Source organism: Chamaea fasciata, unplaced genomic scaffold (genome assembly GCF_029207755.1).
Source record: "Chamaea fasciata isolate MVZ Bird 193981 ecotype frontalis unplaced genomic scaffold, bChaFas1.0.hap1 SCAF_6, whole genome shotgun sequence".
NCBI lineage: Eukaryota > Metazoa > Chordata > Aves > Passeriformes > Sylviidae > Chamaea > Chamaea fasciata.
This window is the reverse complement of record NW_027094091.1, coordinates 69,331,369-69,352,589: the sequence shown is the minus strand read 5'-3', so window position 1 is coordinate 69,352,589 and position 21,221 is coordinate 69,331,369.

Below are 21,221 nucleotides of genomic sequence, written 5' to 3'. Positions count from 1 at the left end.
GCTTTATATGTGTGAGCACTTGTGAGTCAAATTAGAAACGGCAGCTCTCGATCTAAGCACCGAATAAGTGGATTTAGTTTTGAAAGTATTCATACAGGAAGGTGTGGGGAAGGAAACTGGGGATTCTGTGGGTGTTTTTCTCATTCCTATTGGGAAGACGGCAGGTCATTTCCTAGGCAAGCGTGCTGGAAATAAAGTTGCTAATGCTTGTGCTGGGTAATGGAGGTGCGACACTCCACTCTTGCTGTGAAGGAAGGAGAAGCCAATTATGGAAATATTTTGTTTAGGTTCAGATGATGCTGAGATGCTGCTTCTGAAAGCTGCACTGCTTCAGGTCATGTCTTTATCAGAAGGTTGTGCCCCACTTGGTAGCACAAAGCAACTTTGATTTTAGCAAGCTGCTAAAAGGTATGTGATGGGGGTTTGTATTTCCTCCAGTGTTTTCTCTGGCTGTTTACAAAGTCCACAGCAGAAGGGAAGGTTTGCTTTTCTGTGGAGATAAAGGAACTGTTTTCTAAAAGTAGCCCATTTTAGTTTCTCTGTTCTGTTTTTATTATTTATTAAGTTTTTGTTGTTTGGTCTTACTGTTGGATTGCCTAGGTGGTGACTTTTTAAAATGTGTTGTTGTTTCTCTGATGAGGGCCACAAAGATCCTACCCAGGCTCCGAGAGGCTCAGACACCAGTGCTTTGTGCTGCTGATGTCAGGTCAGATGGGGGCAGCTCAGGTTCTGATTCCACTGCGAGAGCTCCCTGACCTGTCACAAGAATAAGTGAGGTTATTCATGAGCTGGTGATAGCAGGGATGCAGGGAGAGACATGAGTGTGAAGTTCCATTGTCTGGAGCAAGTATTGTCGTGGTATAAGCATTTGTTGAGTTAAATTCTGTATTTTGCTCTCCAGTTTGTCCTTTGTCCTGCCTGTAGGTCACAGCTTTTCAAGGTTGCTGAGACTGATAGAAGAGATTTTATATTTCCATGCACGACCAGTGCTTTGTGCTGGGGTTAGGTGATGAAATCTCCCTCTGAGGGCTGGATTCCCGCCTTGGGTTGGCCAACCTTCGCTGCAGTGTGTCTGGGGATCCCATGACATGAAGATCTGTGAATTGCCAGCTTGTCTCACAGTTGTGTTCTAAACCCTAAAACAGGAATGTTCTGAAGTCTCAGGCAGATGGACCGAAGTGAAGTTTGTTTCTTGCGTTCGCACCTCAGGTATCGTCACTGGAAAGGGCCTGCGGGAGGAGGTCCCTCCTCTTCTGCAGCACCAGATCCTGAAAGTGGCTTTGGAACTTCCTGCCAACAAGTTTGCCTGGTTCAGAGTACAGGTAAGAGGCTGGTGCAAAGTTATGTTTGCTTGCTCTGTTGTCCTCAAATGTTTTCCTCTGGCATCGCCTTGTTTTAAATTAGTCCAGACATTTTAGGGGTGACCCTTTTGTAAAGCAGCAGGAATTACAGTCTTAGCAGTAGTGAAAACTCCCTTCTGAGCTGGAAGGTTTTTTACAGGGAAAACATTTTTTGCCTCCCTGATGAACGGAGGAGGATGTTGCTGTAGCTCTTTGTGTCTCTGGAGATGTTCCCTCACAAGAAAGAGTGTGCTGGATTCCACTTGTCTGGAAAGCCTGAGCTGCAGACCAGGGAAATGAGCTACTGATGGGAGCCGTCCCACCCCTTCCCAAGGAGGATTCCAACATTTTTTAATGCTCTCCATAATTGGTGGAAGCCATCAGGGCCCCAACTCTATTTTACTGCAGGCTTGTCAAATAAGAACTCTGTCAAGACTTGGCTTGTCATGTCAGGAGAAAAGAGTGGACCTGGCTTTGAGGAGGTAGCAGGGATAGACATGGAATGATTAGGGAATGAAATATGATTGATGAGGGAAGTTGCTTTGTCTCGGGCCCTTTCAATAGTTGGGGGTTTCTGTTACTACGGTCTTCTTCCGCTTTTCGGGCAAACATTTTGCAAATGAATGCAACGATGCTGGCTCATTGACTGCAAAGTAGTGTAAATGATCCCACTGGTTTCTGGCCTTGGGACTTTTGGGCAGGTCTATAAAGTAACACGCTTACCTTGCGTATCATTGTCAGTGCAACATAGTCCTATACAGTGTTGCTGTAGCAGAGGAATTCTAATACATTTTTCTTGTAGGACATCTCTGAAACAGAGAAGCTATCTGGTGAAAAATCAGTCTTCTATTTACTGATGAAAATGTTTGTTACAAGTACCCACTCTCATCTGAAAACTTCCAGCAAACAATTAATCTTCAGGGTACGTATTTGAATTGAAATATCGGGATATTCACTATATCCCACAGGTCTGAAATGCCAGGATGGTAAAATTTGTTCTTGAAGCAGCAGATACCTTTACTGCATGATTGTGTGGTCGACACCGGATTCAGGTTTAATTTAGCGATGATTTTCTTTGTTAGATCAGTAGTTTTCTAAACTGTCCTACAGGCTATTTGTAAGGCGCACTTTTTTTCTGCCTGTGATGACATGAAGATGTACAACCCTCTGAAAGCAGTATAACCTGCTTTCCAGAAATTATAGAGGTAAGGTTTTTATTGTCCACTATGCAGTTGACAAGTCCCACTAGTGAGTGGAAAGAAAAGGCCTCTTGAGTTGAGGGGGTGAGGAGAGTGGCAGGTACTTCTTTTCATCGACCTGCGCTTCCTCTTTCCTTTCCCAAAAGAAGGGATCATGAAGTTACTGTACAAAAAGATCTGCATCTCTTGGAGTTTTGTATTTGAGGTGTTTTGAGGTTTATTTACACACCTCCCCCTTTGTTTCCTGGACAGGTTTTACGTGACAGTGGCGTGTTTGAGTACACATGGAAGGGAACTTTCAGTTTGGCTGGAACATTTGGATAATGCAAAAGAAGACCAGAAGGAAGCAGTGATTCAGTTTTTGGAAAGGGTAACAGTGTTCAAATTAGCTGGATGAACAATGCAAAGAATAATGTTGGTGGGAACTAGAGATCTTGTTCTGTTGTTGAGAAACCTGTCAAAGACCAGTGAATGGATTCTCAGAAAAGCATTATTTGGGGTTCTTTATACAGAGGTGGCATCATTCTTGTCTCAAATGGGAGGACAGGAAAATTATTTGCAGGAAAATGCAATCCAAAAGGATCAGTTCTTATTACAGCATTGTTGGTATAAGTGTAGAGAGCCGTATGTGTGGTACCTTTTATCTCCTCTTTAGGTGCCAAAATTATCAGACCTCAGTGAATTGTGGTCTTTTACAAGGAAAGCTGACACTTGCTGTTACTCTTCAGGATGTTGAATGCCCAGTGCTTCATTTCCAGTGCGGTCTCCCCAGGGACTCAGTCTGTGGTAGCAATCTGGATGCCAAATTGCAGTGGACCTTTCTTTTTTCCACTCCCATGCAGAGAAGGAACCGTAGACAGAAGGCTGCAGAAGTGATATGGAAGTTGTCCTTCTAAAACCTGCCCATCTTCCAACACCTTTTTGCACACGGTCTTTCTTAGCAGCATATGCTTCCCCTGCGCTTGACAGCCAGCGCACTTACCTTCCTCTCCACCTTTGCTGACAGATCCTGCTGAAGCTGGTGCCAGAGCCCTGCCCCTGCACAGACAAGGCAGCAGACCTGGTTCAGGAAGCCAGCATGCTCCAGGTCACCGTGTTTAATTAAACAGGACTCTGATAACATCAGCATCCCCGTCTCTCACATTGCTGGTATGTGGTGACTCCTCAAACACAATTTCACGACTTGGGGCTACATTTTCTATCCCCAGTAAGCAAACTGGGGATGGATAACTATAGAAATCCTGTTAAGTAAGGACCTCCAGGACTCAGCCCTCCATGTGAACTTGGTATCAGAAGTAGAAGTTGGAGTTGCAGTTACCACTTTAACCCCCAAAAGTAATTTCTGATGTGGTTGTGCCACTTTAACAGTATTTGAAGTCTCTATTCATGCTCTTGCAGCAGCATTTTTGAACTCAAATGGAAATTTAGTCCTTCTGCCTGGGGCTGTTCATAGAATTGTGGAATCCCAGAATGGTTTGGATGGGGAGGCCCCTTAAAGCTTGTCAGTTCCACCCCCTGCTATGGACAGGGAGACCTTTCAGTAGCCCAGGGTGCTCCAAGCCCCATCCAGCCTGGCTTTGGGCACTGCCGGGGATCCAGGGGCAGCGACAGCTTCTCTGGGCAGCCTGTGCTGGACAGCAGCATTGACAGGCAGAGTGAAGTTCAGCTGTGATTTTTGTGTTGCACTTAACAATGTATTGCGTGACAAATGGGGCTTTCATCCTTTCTTTGATTTTTTTTTTTTTTTTTGGAGGGATTGAATTTAAAAAAAATGCCTTATATTCCTGGAGTGTTGCGTTCTGCCTCTGTTGTTTTCCCAGTTAGTCTAGATCCTCTGCTTAGATTTTTTTCTTCACTTATTAGATGTCCTGATTATATGGTGGATGTCCTGAGCGAGGGCAGTGATGGCTTAGATGAAGAAATTGGGCTCTCTTTAAATGAAGATGTGATTGTCCAAACATTTCCCTTCAGTGCTGTTGTTTCTGCTGCGTTGGAAGCCAGGAATATGCTGTTGCTTCAGTCTGAAACTGGAACAGGTACAGATTTTTTGGTTTAATGTGTCATTTCTACCAGTGGAGTGAGAAGTGGCATCATTTTTACCCATTTTTAATAATTTTTTTACCATTTATCGTTTTTTAGCTTAAGACATGACATTATCTTCCCTGCAAGCAGAAGGAGATTCAAATCCACAGTGTTTCTTGCTCAAGAGAGGCATTGAAGCTCTGTAGGTGCCTCTGCCACTTTTCCCTGACCTTGAAGAGAAGAGACACTGTCCCTGCATGGACAGTCTGGGTCTGGAGGTAGTTGGCTTCAGTAACACAGTGTTTTAAAGGACAGAGTGTGGAGACCAGGAGAGGAAAGTGGTTTCCATGGCTGTAGGCAGCTCTTCCGAGATCAGGGAGAGAGGACTGCGCTGTTAAATAGGAAATGGATGCATTTTCCAAAGAAAACTATTCCAGAAATGAAGCTCTGGTGGCAAAGTTCTGCCACCTCCTTGAAGAAAGCGCTGGAGTCCCAGGGGCATCAGGTGGGCTTGGAGCAGGACTTGCCAACTCCACAGCACCTCACTGCGTTCTCTGGGTGTATTTGGCGATCGAGTAGCACCGGGGGTGGACTGGAAGTCCCAATTCTGAAAGAAAATTCTATTTAACTTGCACACGTTCACTGGGGTGCGTGCCCCCGGTGCAAATCAGCTCTTCGCTGAGGTGGGGCTTGGCAGGGGTGTTTTGCTGTTGAAATACAGGCATATTTAGCACAACACAGTGAGGGTGGATTATTTACTTCAGCAAGTACTGATGTGTGGAGGATTTTTCAGGTATCTCAGTGGTCAGGAACATTTGTCTAGGTCACTACAAACACTTCTTGATCTTATTCAATACTTTTCTGAGTGATGCTTTGTGGGCTGCTGCCGAGGCCCAAAGGAATGAGGGTTGCCCCAGTGTCTGTGCTCATGTTAATAGTTTAATTTATTTTTACTTTTCTAGGAGCACGCATCGTGGAGTACCTTGTTGCTGTTTTCACTGACCTCCTGCCCTCTCAGAGAGAACCACTTGCTCTCTGCTTGATGTTCCAGCCCTATGATAAAGATCTCAAGTCCCTGAAAGTTGTTAAGTATCCTCAGCTCTACCAGTTCAGCCAATACTATAAACTCTGGATGCCCAAGCAATCTCAGGATCATGTGGTATGGAATACCTGAAGTTACTGAATTCTTGAGACAGTATTCCTATAAAAACCTTGCACTTTCTAGAGGTGACATTTCCATCAGAAAAGTGCGGTTTTATTGAGCTAATTCTGTATTTGTTGTTGATCGTGTTAGGACACAAAATTTTGTGTTGGGACACAAGGACTAAAATGAAACAAAAGGTGTAAAAAAAAAAAACCCAAAATGATTTCAAGAGGGGAGATAGTCTGCAAAAAAATGTCCACTTAGGCCTGGATGCTGACTGCTATTGCTGGTCAATGATAGCAGCTGACAGGTCAGATTTCAAACTGTTTTGTTTAACAGGAAACTGGTTTGTTCCTTCTTGTGAGTAGGATCATTAGTTTTGCATGGGCAAAGCACCTCCAGATTTTCCATCTAGGAAAAGTAGTTAGGGAGCCATTTAAAAACATAATCCTGGAGGTGAACAGCTTGGCTTGGTATTACTGTGTGGAAAGGGAAGAATATATGTTCTGATTTTTCTCTCAACTTTCTTCCACAGCTGTTTTTGTGTTCCTGACTTCCGTTGACATCGGGGACACGTGGCTTGGAGCCCAGGAGCCGGATATGTCACTTACCCGTGTCAGATGGGTCTGCACTCGTGCAGGTTAGGAATTACAGGATCGCTCGGGAACTCAGAAACAAGGAGAGGAAACTATTGTGTCTCTTTGCAAAAGAATTTATCTCCATCAGGGCATTAATTCAGGGAACTAACATTCCATCTTTAATGTTCTGTGCTCTGCCATTATCACACTGAGCCATGAAAGCCTCCTCAGCTGTTTTCATACAGACCTAACTTGTTTGATCAAAAAAATCGGTATTTTATTTCTGTGTGCAAACTCAGGGGACAGATTTTATTCAGCGTCTCTCAGGAGGACATTAAAGCTCGAACTTCCACTTTCTTAAACAATCTGAGACACAATATTACTTACCATTTTTATTACAGGCATTATTAACTTTTTGAAGAACCGTAAAGACTGTTTGTGGACGTGTGTGTCATTACTATCCATCCTCTTTCCAATACAGAATGGCAAAGAAAGGCTGCAGAGCGTCCTACAATATGCTCTCAGTGTAAATAACAGGAGCCAGAGGCAGCACTGGTTGGACAGTGGCCTTGGGCTCCACCCCGGCCCCCCCCCAGGCCGCGCTGTAGTAGATTTCTGTTTGGTTTGTGTCCAAGAAGTGGGATTTGTGCTGGAGAGGTGCTTTTGGGAAGAAAGGATGGAGTAAATCTGCTCCAGGGAAGTGCAAGGAAGAGCTACCTACCAGGGGAGGGCAGTATCTATAAACTGTCTCCGTATTTGCCTGTAATTCTGGGTGTTTGGATTTAGCCTGGGATTGTCAGCTAAGTTATAAACAAGCCAACCCGGCTACTGAACTCCCAATGAACGTTTGGAACCCTTGCACAGAAAGACAAGGTAGTGATGATTCCAAAGGAGAAAATGTAAATGAAGGGTAACGATTGCTGGGAAATTTCCTTAGGAATTGTGAACCTCACACAAACGGAATTTAGGAGGTGGAATCCCAGTTTCAGCCTTGGGCACGTGCAGGAGCAGAGGGGTCCTTATTCACAGCAAGGAAAGCCCGGTGCCCCAGCGTGTCAGTGCACACAGTGCAATGTCCAGGAAATGAGCAGCAGGGACTGGCAGCAGCTGCAGGTGAGAGCTGTCACAGGCTGATTGAGGGGACAGAGCAGCCCCAGGTGAGAGCTGTCACACTGATGAGGGGACAGGTGGAAGCTGTACAGGATAACGAGGGGGCGGGTCCTGCCAGCACTGCTTTAAGAGGGGAGCCCGAGCTCAGTTTGGCACGGAGCTGCGGGAGGAGAGGGGTTTATGCTGGGCTCCCAGGTGAGGCTCATGGAAGGATGGTGAGTTCATCTCACAGGGGCTGGGGGAGGCCTTGGGCATGGAACATTACTTCAGGAGGTGCTGAGGGACAAACCTTTGTGCCGAGCAGCAGCAGCAGCACAAAAGGTTGAAATAAGTTTTGGTTTGGCATGTAGTGATGGGATTGGCGTCTATGGTGTGCTAGTGTTGTCTAAAGGTTTAAACTTTAATGTTTATTTTTAAAGTTTTAAGTTAATGAATTAATATGGGTCGCAAGACATGGGCTTTTTCCTTTTTATTTGGCTAGAGGGAAGTCTTTAACTTTGGGGGGGCTCTGAGTATATGTTCTGGAGTATTATTAAGGGGTTTGGACATGGTGTTGTTTTTATTATATTCAGTAGTTTGACTAGGGGTGATAAGAGTTGGCTTTTTTTGCTGGAATTTTTTTGGGGTTGTCTGTTTGAAAATTTATATATTTATGCAGTTAAGTGTGGTGGTGTTTCTGGTGTAACTCTTCAGCATATGTTATTGTTTGTGTGTTTTAGGTGGTCCACTTCTCTTACGCCCTGACCGATTGGCCAAGAGATCTGCTGAGATCATACATCGATGTTTGTTTTATTTCTTGTAGCCGAATAAGAGACAGCAGCCCGGTGACAGCAGGAAATTCCCAGAGGGCAAGGCGGCATTCTGTGGCACCCGGCGTGGATTCTCATCCCCAGACGTCCAAGAGATAAGTGGAGGGTTCAGAGCCACAGAGGGGATGAAAGTGGAGTGCTGGGTCAGGACTTGTCAGGAGGGGTTTTTGAGTCAGGTGTGGAGATAGGGATGTCCAAGATGTGCCAATTGAGAGTACAGGTGTACCAGCCCGACCCCACCCCTACCCCAGACCCGAAGGAGTAGCCCTAAAGACATGCCCGTTTCCCTGAGTGCAGGTACAGGCAGGAGCCCTTATGCAGGACAATGCCAGAAGGCCTGGCTGCGAGGTGCAGGGCTCTAAAGAAGTTGGGTTTAGAAGGGGGGAGGTGTAGCCACACACACAGAGGCTGAGGTAAAGGACTCAAGGACTAGAGGACACACGGTGAAACTCAGGGGAGCAGGCTAGGATACAAGTCAGAGTACAGGTGTAGCGGCCCTCACAGCACTGCTACCAGCACACTTCCCCTGAGAGCAGGTGCAGGCAGCAGCCCTAGTGCAGGAACACACCAGAAGCTCTGACCTGTGCAGACACAGTCAGGCTAGGGCCAGGCAGGAAGCGATAGTGGGGAGCAGGATCCAACAGGGCTGGGGATAACGGGGGTTTCCCGCCCCACCCACCCTGGGATTCCCTGTCTCTCCGCAGCCGGTGGAAGTGCTCCTGATTCCCTCTCGAGGCGGCGGTTGGTAAGGCTTCGTGCCTTTTGCCACCGCAAAGAGTTCGGCTCTGTCAGCCTCTGCCCTGTCTCAGGGCCACGTTTCTTAGGGTAGGCAGGGAACAACTGTGGATGTACCTGTCCTGCGTGCGGGACAGCTCTTGGGACCCTAACGGTGCAGAGCGTCCCCGGCTGCAAGGTCTAGGGCTCTGAAGAAGCAGGCTTCAGAAGGGGGGAGGTTACAGTGATACGCACAGAGGCTGAGGTAAAGGACTCAAGGACTAGAGAACACACAGTGAAAATCAGGGGTACAGCCTAGGATACAAGTCAGAGTACAGGCATCCCGGCCCTCACAGCGCTGCTGCCAACACCGTTTCCCTGAGAGCAGGTGCCGGCAGCAATCCTAACGCAAGACAAGGCCAGAAGTCCTGAGAGGTGCAGGCAGTAGCCCTAAGCTAGGGCCAGGCAGGAAGTGACAGTGGTGGGGCAGAGTCCACAGGGTTGAGGTTCACCGGGGATGTCCACCCTGCGTTCCTGTCCTGCTCTAACCGGGGATGCTCACAGCCCTAATGGAGGCCACGGTGGGTGGGCTCGGTGCCAGTAACGCCTCTAAGGCTTTGGCGCTGCGAGCGTCGGCCTCCGAGCTCAGCTGACGCACGCACGGGGCCCGAGGACCCGGTGCTGCTTAAGAGACGGTGAGTAGCAGAGCTGCTGGGTTTTGGCTGATGTGCAGCTAAGATTATGCTTTGATATTTGGTTTTCTTTATCGTAGCTGACTAGGAGACAGCAGCCCAGTGACGGGAGGAATTTTTCTGAGGGAGAGGCAGCCTTCTTTGGCACCCGGCGTGGATTCACCTCCCCAGACATTTGAGAGATAAGTGGAGGGCTTGGAGCCACAGAGGGGATGAAAGCGGGGTACCAGGGCAGGGGTCAGCGGGAGGGATTTTTTTGAGTCGGGTTTGGAGATGGGGATGTCCCAGATGTGACCCCTTAGGCTACGTGAAGGAAAAGTCTCATTTTTCATGTCAGTGCTGAGGTGTGCAGGGCAGAGCAGTCCTGGTGTGTGTTGTGTCACTTGTCTCTTGTGCACTCTGTCTGTTTGGTGTCTTGTCTTTTCCTTTAGTCCTTTCGGGGGCCTGTCAAAACCCCTGGCATCAGTCTTAGCATTTCTGATCTCTGTGCTCCTCAGCCAGGTGCCTTTGTCTCAGCTGCTCGGACACTCATCAGAATCCATCTCTCTTCACAAGCATCCAGTCCGATGCCTTTTCAGGTCTTGTTCTGAGCTGTACTGACAGCCGTGCACCGCCCTGATCCATTCCGGCGGGTTAGGTCTTGTGAGAATGCAAAGACAGGTGGAGGATTCTGACCGTAGGATTCTCGGGCATCCATCTCTGCGTCTCTTGGGATAAGTCATCCCGATGGCATCTTGTTCCTGCAGGGTTCTCTGAGCCTGGCCAGCTCACCTTCCGTCTCACCTCGGTCATCTCATTCCGAGTTCTCTGGACCCTCAGGGTCATTCTTCTTGCCCAGCGTTTTCTGTCCCTGTTGCGTCCCCTCGTTTGTCCTGTGCTGTGTCACGGGTGTTGGTGTGTGTTTGGCCCGGAGCTGCTCTGCCTTGCTGCTCAGTCTGGGTGTAGGGGTACGAGGGTAATAGTGCCGGGGGCTTGAAATTTGTGATGTGGGGTGTGGTTAGACTGTAGAGGGTATTCCTAGATTGCCACAAGATGTGTGGAGCTGTCAAGGTATCCTGCAGCACTCTGACTTTTGTCCTGACTCTGTTTCAGATGCAGAGAGATGAAATCTGTGGCAGAGCCCCCCATCCTGGGTGAGGGGGCTCCCCTGAGAAGGTCAGTCCCTGTTTCTGTTTGCAGGGGAGGTGTAAATGATGGCTGTGTTACAGCTCTGTTCTTTGTCTTTATTTTTAGGTGGTGAAGCCGGATCTCAGCAGTCAAGCTGACGTGGGCGAGGTGAGCAGTGACGGGTGGACAGAAGCCGTTGCTATTGTTCAAGCCTCACTCGCTGGTGCAACTCTAAGCCTCAGTTATTGTGCGTTTTAGGGAGTCCACTCGCAGGAGGCCGAGCTCCCCTCTCACCAACGGGACGACAGACCCGCGTCACCTCACCCGTGAGCCCTCCGGGAGCATTCCAGGAGTCTGTGATGGAGCCTTGATCTTCTCCTTGGGAAGGCCCCATCCAGGTAGGCTTGGATAACGGCCGAGGAGTTGAGGTGAGTCAGGGAGGAGAAGGAGGGAGGGTCCCCTCAAGTTCCAGCGCTGCCACGTCACCTTGTCTGCTCTTTACCCAGGCAGACCCTGCGACGCCGGCGTTGGCCTCTGAGCGCAGCTGAAGCGCGGGGCCGAGGACACAGGCAAGCTTAGGAGACGGTGAGTAGCAGAATTGTCGGGTTTTGGGTGATGGGCTGCTAAGATCACGCATTCATGTTTGGTTTTCTTTGTTGTAGCTGACTAAGAGACAACAGCCCGGCGACAGCAGGAGTTTCCCTGAGGGAGAGGCGGCCTTCTTTGGCACCCGGCGTGGATTCTCATCCCCAGACGTCCAAGAGATAAGTGGAGGGTTCAGAGCCACAGAGGGGATGAAAGTGGAGTGCTGGGTCAGGACTTGTCAGGAGGGGTTTTTGAGTCAGGTGTGGAGATAGGGATGTCCAAGATGTGCCAATTGAGAGTACAGGTGTACCAGCCCGACCCCACCCCTACCCCAGACCCGAAGGAGTAGCCCTAAAGACATGCCCGTTTCCCTGAGTGCAGGTACAGGCAGGAGCCCTTATGCAGGACAATGCCAGAAGGCCTGGCTGCGAGGTGCAGGGCTCTAAAGAAGTTGGGTTTAGAAGGGGGGAGGTGTAGCCACACACACAGAGGCTGAGGTAAAGGACTCGAGGACTAGAGGACACACGGTGAAACTCAGGGGAACAGGCTAGGATACAAGTCAGAGTACAGGTGTAGCGGCCCTCACAGCACTGCTACCAGCACACTTCCCCTGAGAGCAGGTGCAGGCAGCAGCCCTAGTGCAGGAACACACCAGAAGCTCTGACCTGTGCAGACACAGTCAGGCTAGGGCCAGGCAGGAAGCGATAGTGGGGAGCAGGATCCAACAGGGCTGGGGATAACGGGGGTTTCCCGCCCCACCCACCCTGGGATTCCCTGTCTCTCCGCAGCCGGTGGAAGTGCTCCTGATTCCCTCTCGAGGCGGCGGTTGGTAAGGCTTCGTGCCTTTTGCCACCGCAAAGAGTTCGGCTCTGTCAGCCTCTGCCCTGTCTCAGGGCCACGTTTCTTAGGGTAGGCAGGGAACAACTGTGGATGTACCTGTCCTGCGTGCGGGACAGCTCTTGGGACCCTAACGGTGCAGAGCGTCCCCGGCTGCAAGGTCTAGGGCTCTGAAGAAGCAGGCTTCAGAAGGGGGGAGGTTACAGTGATACGCACAGAGGCTGAGGTAAAGGACTCAAGGACTAGAGAACACACAGTGAAAATCAGGGGTACAGCCTAGGATACAAGTCAGAGTACAGGCATCCCGGCCCTCACAGCGCTGCTGCCAACACCGTTTCCCTGAGAGCAGGTGCCGGCAGCAATCCTAACGCAAGACAAGGCCAGAAGTCCTGAGAGGTGCAGGCAGTAGCCCTAAGCTAGGGCCAGGCAGGAAGTGACAGTGGTGGGGCAGAGTCCACAGGGTTGAGGTTCACCGGGGATGTCCACCCTGCGTTCCTGTCCTGCTCTAACCGGGGATGCTCACAGCCCTAATGGAGGCCACGGTGGGTGGGCTCGGTGCCAGTAACGCCTCTAAGGCTTTGGCGCTGCGAGCGTCGGCCTCCGAGCTCAGCTGACGCACGCACGGGGCCCGAGGACCCGGTGCTGCTTAAGAGACGGTGAGTAGCAGAGCTGCTGGGTTTTGGCTGATGTGCAGCTAAGATTATGCTTTGATATTTGGTTTTCTTTATCGTAGCTGACTAGGAGACAGCAGCCCAGTGACGGGAGGAATTTTTCTGAGGGAGAGGCAGCCTTCTTTGGCACCCGGCGTGGATTCACCTCCCCAGACATTTGAGAGATAAGTGGAGGGCTTGGAGCCACAGAGGGGATGAAAGCGGGGTACCAGGGCAGGGGTCAGCGGGAGGGATTTTTTTGAGTCGGGTTTGGAGATGGGGATGTCCCAGATGTGACCCCTTAGGCTACGTGAAGGAAAAGTCTCATTTTTCATGTCAGTGCTGAGGTGTGCAGGGCAGAGCAGTCCTGGTGTGTGTTGTGTCACTTGTCTCTTGTGCACTCTGTCTGTTTGGTGTCTTGTCTTTTCCTTTAGTCCTTTCGGGGGCCTGTCCAAACCCCTGGCATCAGTCTTAGCATTTCTGATCTCTGTGCTCCTCAGCCAGGTGCCTTTGTCTCAGCTGCTCGGACACTCATCAGAATCCATCTCTCTTCACAAGCATCCAGTCCGATGCCTTTTCAGGTCTTGTTCTGAGCTGTACTGACAGCCGTGCACCGCCCTGATCCATTCCGGCGGGTTAGGTCTTGTGAGAATGCAAAGACAGGTGGAGGATTCTGACCGTAGGATTCTCGGGCATCCATCTCTGCGTCTCTTGGGATAAGTCATCCCGATGGCATCTTGTTCCTGCAGGGTTCTCTGAGCCTGGCCAGCTCACCTTCCGTCTCACCTCGGTCATCTCATTCCGAGTTCTCTGGACCCTCAGGGTCATTCTTCTTGCCCAGCGTTTTCTGTCCCTGTTGCGTCCCCTCGTTTGTCCTGTGCTGTGTCACGGGTGTTGGTGTGTGTTTGGCCCGGAGCTGCTCTGCCTTGCTGCTCAGTCTGGGTGTAGGGGTACGAGGGTAATAGTGCCGGGGGCTTGAAATTTGTGATGTGGGGTGTGGTTAGACTGTAGAGGGTATTCCTAGATTGCCACAAGATGTGTGGAGCTGTCAAGGTATCCTGCAGCACTCTGACTTTTGTCCTGACTCTGTTTCAGATGCAGAGAGATGAAATCTGTGGCAGAGCCCCCCATCCTGGGTGAGGGGGCTCCCCTGAGAAGGTCAGTCCCTGTTTCTGTTTGCAGGGGAGGTGTAAATGATGGCTGTGTTACAGCTCTGTTCTTTGTCTTTATTTTTAGGTGGTGAAGCCGGATCTCAGCAGTCAAGCTGACGTGGGCGAGGTGAGCAGTGACGGGTGGACAGAAGCCGTTGCTATTGTTCAAGCCTCACTCGCTGGTGCAACTCTAAGCCTCAGTTATTGTGCGTTTTAGGGAGTCCACTCGCAGGAGGCCGAGCTCCCCTCTCACCAACGGGACGACAGACCCGCGTCACCTCACCCGTGAGCCCTCCGGGAGCATTCCAGGAGTCTGTGATGGAGCCTTGATCTTCTCCTTGGGAAGGCCCCATCCAGGTAGGCTTGGATAACGGCCGAGGAGTTGAGGTGAGTCAGGGAGGAGAAGGAGGGAGGGTCCCCTCAAGTTCCAGCGCTGCCACGTCACCTTGTCTGCTCTTTACCCAGGCAGACCCTGCGACGCCGGCGTTGGCCTCTGAGCGCAGCTGAAGCGCGGGGCCGAGGACACAGGCAAGCTTAGGAGACGGTGAGTAGCAGAATTGTCGGGTTTTGGGTGATGGGCTGCTAAGATCACGCATTCATGTTTGGTTTTCTTTGTTGTAGCTGACTAAGAGACAACAGCCCGGCGACAGCAGGAGTTTCCCTGAGGGAGAGGCGGCCTTCTTTGGCACCCGGCGTGGATTCTCATCCCCAGACGTCCAAGAGATAAGTGGAGGGTTCAGAGCCACAGAGGGGATGAAAGTGGAGTGCTGGGTCAGGACTTGTCAGGAGGGGTTTTTGAGTCAGGTGTGGAGATAGGGATGTCCAAGATGTGCCAATTGAGAGTACAGGTGTACCAGCCCGACCCCACCCCTACCCCAGACCCGAAGGAGTAGCCCTAAAGACATACCCGTTTCCCTGAGTGCAGGTACAGGCAGGAGCCCTTATGCAGGACAATGCCAGAAGGCCTGGCTGCGAGGTGCAGGGCTCTAAAGAAGTTGGGTTTAGAAGGGGGGAGGTGTAGCCACACACACAGAGGCTGAGGTAAAGGACTCGAGGACTAGAGGACACACGGTGAAACTCAGGGGAACAGGCTAGGATACAAGTCAGAGTACAGGTGTAGCGGCCCTCACAGCACTGCTACCAGCACACTTCCCCTGAGAGCAGGTGCAGGCAGCAGCCCTAGTGCAGGAACACACCAGAAGCTCTGACCTGTGCAGACACAGTCAGGCTAGGGCCAGGCAGGAAGCGATAGTGGGGAGCAGGATCCAACAGGGCTGGGGATAACGGGGGTTTCCCGCCCCACCCACCCTGGGATTCCCTGTCTCTCCGCAGCCGGTGGAAGTGCTCCTGATTCCCTCTCGAGGCGGCGGTTGGTAAGGCTTCGTGCCTTTTGCCACCGCAAAGAGTTCGGCTCTGTCAGCCTCTGCCCTGTCTCAGGGCCACGTTTCTTAGGGTAGGCAGGGAACAACTGTGGATGTACCTGTCCTGCGTGCGGGACAGCTCTTGGGACCCTAACGGTGCAGAGCGTCCCCGGCTGCAAGGTCTAGGGCTCTGAAGAAGCAGGCTTCAGAAGGGGGGAGGTTACAGTGATACACACAGAGGCTGAGGTAAAGGACTCAAGGACTAGAGAACACACAGTGAAAATCAGGGGTACAGCCTAGGATACAAGTCAGAGTACAGGCATCCCGGCCCTCACAGCGCTGCTGCCAACACCGTTTCCCTGAGAGCAGGTGCCGGCAGCAATCCTAACGCAAGACAAGGCCAGAAGTCCTGAGAGGTGCAGGCAGTAGCCCTAAGCTAGGGCCAGGCAGGAAGTGACAGTGGTGGGGCAGAGTCCACAGGGTTGAGGTTCACCGGGGATGTCCACCCTGCGTTCCTGTCCTGCTCTAACCGGGGATGCTCACAGCCCTAATGGAGGCCACGGTGGGTGGGCTCGGTGCCAGTAACGCCTCTAAGGCTTTGGCGCTGCGAGCGTCGGCCTCCGAGCTCAGCTGACGCACGCACGGGGCCCGAGGACCCGGTGCTGCTTAAGAGACGGTGAGTAGCAGAGCTGCTGGGTTTTGGCTGATGTGCAGCTAAGATTATGCTTTGATATTTGGTTTTCTTTATCGTAGCTGACTAGGAGACAGCAGCCCAGTGACGGGAGGAATTTTTCTGAGGGAGAGGCAGCCTTCTTTGGCACCCGGCGTGGATTCACCTCCCCAGACATTTGAGAGATAAGTGGAGGGCTTGGAGCCACAGAGGGGATGAAAGCGGGGTACCAGGGCAGGGGTCAGCGGGAGGGATTTTTTTGAGTCGGGTTTGGAGATGGGGATGTCCCAGATGTGACCCCTTAGGCTACGTGAAGGAAAAGTCTCATTTTTCATGTCAGTGCTGAGGTGTGCAGGGCAGAGCAGTCCTGGTGTGTGTTGTGTCACTTGTCTCTTGTGCACTCTGTCTGTTTGGTGTCTTGTCTTTTCCTTTAGTCCTTTCGGGGGCCTGTCAAAACCCCTGGCATCAGTCTTAGCATTTCTGATCTCTGTGCTCCTCAGCCAGGTGCCTTTGTCTCAGCTGCTCGGACACTCATCAGAATCCATCTCTCTTCACAAGCATCCAGTCCGATGCCTTTTCAGGTCTTGTTCTGAGCTGTACTGACAGCCGTGCACCGCCCTGATCCATTCCGGCGGGTTAGGTCTTGTGAGAATGCAAAGACAGGTGGAGGATTCTGACCGTAGGATTCTCGGGCATCCATCTCTGCGTCTCTTGGGATAAGTCATCCCGATGGCATCTTGTTCCTGCAGGGTTCTCTGAGCCTGGCCAGCTCACCTTCCGTCTCACCTCGGTCATCTCATTCCGAGTTCTCTGGACCCTCAGGGTCATTCTTCTTGCCCAGCGTTTTCTGTCCCTGTTGCGTCCCCTCGTTTGTCCTGTGCTGTGTCACGGGTGTTGGTGTGTGTTTGGCCCGGAGCTGCTCTGCCTTGCTGCTCAGTCTGGGTGTAGGGGTACGAGGGTAATAGTGCCGGGGGCTTGAAATTTGTGATGTGGGGTGTGGTTAGACTGTAGAGGGTATTCCTAGATTGCCACAAGATGTGTGGAGCTGTCAAGGTATCCTGCAGCACTCTGACTTTTGTCCTGACTCTGTTTCAGATGCAGAGAGATGAAATCTGTGGCAGAGCCCCCCATCCTGGGTGAGGGGGCTCCCCTGAGAAGGTCAGTCCCTGTTTCTGTTTGCAGGGGAGGTGTAAATGATGGCTGTGTTACAGCTCTGTTCTTTGTCTTTATTTTTAGGTGGTGAAGCCGGATCTCAGCAGTCAAGCTGACGTGGGCGAGGTGAGCAGTGACGGGTGGACAGAAGCCGTTGCTATTGTTCAAGCCTCACTCGCTGGTGCAACTCTAAGCCTCAGTTATTGTGCGTTTTAGGGAGTCCACTCGCAGGAGGCCGAGCTCCCCTCTCACCAACGGGACGACAGACCCGCGTCACCTCACCCGTGAGCCCTCCGGGAGCATTCCAGGAGTCTGTGATGGAGCCTTGATCTTCTCCTTGTGAAGGCCCCATCCAGGTAGGCTTGGATAACGGCCGAGGAGTTGAGGTGAGTCAGGGAGGAGAAGGAGGGAGGGTCCCCTCAAGTTCCAGCGCTGCCACGTCACCTTGTCTGCTCTTTACCCAGGCAGACCCTGCGACGCCGGCGTTGGCCTCTGAGCGCAGCTGAAGCGCGGGGCCGAGGACACAGGCAAGCTTAGGAGACGGTGAGTAGCAGAATTGTCGGGTTTTGGGTGATGGGCTGCTAAGATCACGCATTCATGTTTGGTTTTCTTTGTTGTAGCTGACTAAGAGACAACAGCCCGGCGACAGCAGGAGTTTTCCTGAGGGAGAGGCGGCCTTCTTTGGACCTTGCAGGGATTTGCCTCCCTGGATGCCTGAGAGATAAGTGGAGGGCTATGGCTCACAGAGGGGATGAAAGCAGGATGCCAGGGCAGGGATCACCGGGAGGGGTTTTTTAAGTCAGATTTGGAGTTGGGGGCACCAAGATGTGACCCCTTAGGCTACATGAAGGGAAAGTCTCATTTTTCATGTCAGTGCTGAGGTGTGCAGGGCAGAGCAGTCCTGGTGTGTGTTGTGTCACTTGTCTGTTGTGCACTCTGTCTGTTTGGTGTCTTGTCTTTTCCTTTAGTCCTTTCAGGGGCCTGTCCAAACCCCTGGCATCAGTCTTAGCATTTCTGATCTCTGTGCTCCTCAGCCAGGTGCCTTTGTCTCAGCTGCTCGGACACTCATCAGAATCCATCTCTCTTCACAAGCATCCAGTCCGATGCCTTTTCAGGTCTTGTTCTGAGCTGTACTGACAGCCGTGCACCGCCCTGATCCATTCCGGCGGGTTAGGTCTTGTGAGAATGCAAAGACAGGTGGAGGATTCTGACCGTAGGATTCTCGGGCATCCATCTCTGCGTCTCTTGGGATAAGTCATCCCGATGGCATCTTGTTCCTGCAGGGTTCTCTGAGCCTGGCCAGCTCACCTTCCGTCTCACCTCGGTCATCTCATTCCGAGTTCTCTGGACCCTCAGGGTCATTCTTCTTGCCCAGCGTTTTCTGTCCCTGTTGCGTCCCCTCGTTTGTCCTGTGCTGTGTCACGGGTGTTGGTGTGTGTTTGGCCCGGAGCTGCTCTGCCTTGCTGCTCAGTCTGGGTGTAGGGGTACGAGGGTAATAGTGCCGGGGGCTTGAAATTTGTGATGTGGGGTGTGGTTAGACTGTAGAGGGTATTCCTAGATTGCCACAAGATGTGTGGAGCTGTCAAGGTATCCTGCAGCACTCTGACTTTTGTCCTGACTCTGTTTCAGATGCAGAGAGATGAAATCTGTGGCAGAGCCCCCCATCCTGGGTGAGGGGGCTCCCCTGAGAAGGTCAGTCCCTGTTTCTGTTTGCAGGGGAGGTGTAAATGATGGCTGTGTTACAGCTCTGTTCTTTGTCTTTATTTTTAGGTGGTGAAGCCGGATCTCAGCAGTCAAGCTGACGTGGGCGAGGTGAGCAGTGACGGGTGGACAGAAGCCGTTGCTATTGTTCAAGCCTCACTCGCTGGTGCAACTCTAAGCCTCAGTTATTGTGCGTTTTAGGGAGTCCACTCGCAGGAGGCCGAGCTCCCCTCTCACCAACGGGACGACAGACCCGCGTCACCTCACCCGTGAGCCCTCCGGGAGCATTCCAGGAGTCTGTGATGGAGCCTTGATCTTCTCCTTGGGAAGGCCCCATCCAGGTAGGCTTGGATAACGGCCGAGGAGTTGAGGTGAGTCAGGGAGGAGAAGGAGGGAGGGTCCCCTCAAGTTCCAGCGCTGCCACGTCACCTTGTCTGCTCTTTACCCAGGCAGACCCTGCGACGCCGGCGTTGGCCTCTGAGCGCAGCTGAAGCGCGGGGCCGAGGACACAGGCAAGCTTAGGAGACGGTGAGTAGCAGAATTGTCGGGTTTTGGGTGATGGGCTGCTAAGATCACGCATTCATGTTTGGTTTTCTTTGTTGTAGCTGACTAAGAGACAACAGCCCGGCGACAGCAGGAGTTTCCCTGAGGGAGAGGCGGCCTTCTTTGGCACCCGGCGTGGATTCTCATCCCCAGACGTCCAAGAGATAAGTGGAGGGTTCAGAGCCACAGAGGGGATGAAAGTGGAGTGCTGGGTCAGGACTTGTCAGGAGGGGTTTTTGAGTCAGGTGTGGAGATAGGGATGTCCAAGATGTGCCAATTGAGAGTACAGGTGTACCAGCCCGACCCCACCCCTACCCCAGACCCGAAGGAGTAGCCCTAAAGACATACCCGTTTCCCTGAGTGCAGGTACAGGCAGGAGCCCTTATGCAGGACAATGCCAGAAGGCCTGGCTGCGAGGTGCAGGGCTCTAAAGAAGTTGGGTTTAGAAGGGGGGAGGTGTAGCCACACACACAGAGGCTGAGGTAAAGGACTCGAGGACTAGAGGACACACGGTGAAACTCAGGGGAACAGGCTAGGATACAAGTCAGAGTACAGGTGTAGCGGCCCTCACAGCACTGCTACCAGCACACTTCCCCTGAGAGCAGGTGCAGGCAGCAGCCCTAGTGCAGGAACACACCAGAAGCTCTGACCTGTGCAGACACAGTCAGGCTAGGGCCAGGCAGGAAGCGATAGTGGGGAGCAGGATCCAACAGGGCTGGGGATAACGGGGGTTTCCCGCCCCACCCACCCTGGGATTCCCTGTCTCTCCGCAGCCGGTGGAAGTGCTCCTGATTCCCTCTCGAGGCGGCGGTTGGTAAGGCTTCGTGCCTTTTGCCACCACAAAGAGTTCGGCTCTGTCAGCCTCTGCCCTGTCTCAGGGCCACGTTTCTTAGGGTAGGCAGGGAACAACTGTGGATGTACCTGTCCTGCGTGCGGGACAGCTCTTGGGACCCTAACGGTGCAGAGCGTCCCCGGCTGCAAGGTCTAGGGCTCTGAAGAAGCAGGCTTCAGAAGGGGGGAGGTTACAGTGATACACACAGAGGCTGAGGTAAAGGACTCAAGGACTAGAGAACACACAGTGAAAATCAGGGGTACAGCCTAGGATACAAGTCAGAGTACAGGCATCCCGGCCCTCACAGCGCTGCTGCCAACACCGTTTCCCTGAGAGCAGGTGCCGGCAGCAATCCTAACGCAAGACAAGGCCAGAAGTCCTGAGAGGTGCAGGCAGTAGCCCTAAGCTAGGGCCAGGCAGGAAGTGACAGTGGTGGGGCAGAGTCCACAGGGTTGAGGTTCACCGGGGATGTCCACCCTGCGTTCCTGTCCTGCTCTAACCGGGGATGCTCACAGCCCTAATGGAGGCCACGGTGGGTGGGCTCGGTGCCAGTAACGCCTCTAAGGCTTTGGCGCTGCGAGCGTCGGCCTCCGAGCTCAGCTGACGCACGCACGGGGCCCGAGGACCCGGTGCTGCTTAAGAGACGGTGAGTAGCAGAGCTGCTGGGTTTTGGCTGATGTGCAGCTAAGATTATGCTTTGATATTTGGTTTTCTTTATCGTAGCTGACTAGGAGACAGCAGCCCAGTGACGGGAGGAATTTTTCTGAGGGAGAGGCAGCCTTCTTTGGCACCCGGCGTGGATTCACCTCCCCAGACATTTGAGAGATAAGTGGAGGGCTTGGAGCCACAGAGGGGATGAAAGCGGGGTACCAGGGCAGGGGTCAGCGGGAGGGATTTTTTTGAGTCGGGTTTGGAGATGGGGATGTCCCAGATGTGACCCCTTAGGCTACGTGAAGGAAAAGTCTCATTTTTCATGTCAGTGCTGAGGTGTGCAGGGCAGAGCAGTCCTGGTGTGTGTTGTGTC